This window comes from Cynara cardunculus, assembly GCF_001531365.2.
Source record: "Cynara cardunculus var. scolymus isolate 2C chromosome LG 12, CcrdV1, whole genome shotgun sequence".
Taxonomy (NCBI): domain Eukaryota; kingdom Viridiplantae; phylum Streptophyta; class Magnoliopsida; order Asterales; family Asteraceae; genus Cynara; species Cynara cardunculus.
In genome coordinates this window covers 35,573,176-35,574,427 of record NC_037539.1, presented here as the reverse complement: position 1 = coordinate 35,574,427, position 1,252 = coordinate 35,573,176, and positions in this window count along the sequence as shown.

Here is a 1,252-nt window from a genome sequence, read left to right as displayed (position 1 = left end):
ACGAGACGATTATAATGGTGTAACTTGTTAAAATAAAAATGTATTTTTTAAACATGTTTTAATTGATATACGATTATGTATGTTAATTTGATAAAGGTTTAAAATGAAACATTTAAAAGTAAATGACGTAATGTAAATTAATTAATTATAGGGGTATAAAGTATAAATTTAAAATTACAATTTTAAAAAAATCGGTTGTGAGAGGGTGAGTGTATGTGAGAAGATGATGTGGTGAAAAAGTGAAAAAGTAAGTATAAAGGGTATTTTGGTCATTTAGAATTTTAAGACTTTAAGACTTCTACTAAATTTGCTTAATAAGATAGTATAGATTATATATATATGTATGTATGTATGTATGTATGTACATAAATTAAAATAAATAAATAAATAAATATACATATCGGGCCGGGCCGGGCCGGTCATCACCGTCCCCGCCCCCGTCCCCGTTAAAATCCCCGATCCCTGCCCCGTCCCCGATAAAATGTCCCCGAACCCGGCTCGAAAGTTCCGGTTTTCGGTTTTCACCGTCTGTTTCGGTTTTTTTTGCCATCCCTAGGTCGGAGAGATGAGAGAGGAGAGAGAAGAGATAAGAGAGGACTTTTAAAAATACCTAAATGCCCTCTAATTATATAATTTTAACTCAAACTATTATAATTATTAATTTTCTAATTTATCCGTTGATTTGTGGTTGAAATTTGATCTCACAGTTACCACAAACTAATTAGTTCTTATTTGATTAAGCCCCTATATATGGGTTCATTCAAGGGAGAACTGACTAGTTTGTGGTAACCGTGAGATCCAATCTCAACCACAAATCAATTAGAAAAATTAGGAAATTTATAATTTTGGTAATTTTTAATTAAAATATTAATGCAAGAACATTTTAGGTATTTTCTCTCATCTCTCCTCTCTTCTCTCTCCGTCCCCGTCTTTCGGTCACCGTCCTCCGGTGATACCACAGTGTGATACTCAAGCACATATAAGATGCATTGTGATACAACTGTGTACATATCCGATCGACCGCACAAACGACCAAAGTGTGATACCCAATCACATATAAGATGCATTGTGATACCACTGTGGTATCATCACAGGACGGTGGACGGAGGCCGAGGGATAGAGACGGAGAGAGAAGAGAGGAGATAGGAGAGAGGAGAGAAAATACCTAAAATGTCCTTGCATTAAAATTTTAATTAAAAATTACCAAAATTATAAATTTTCTAATTTATCTATTGATTTGTGGTTGAGATTG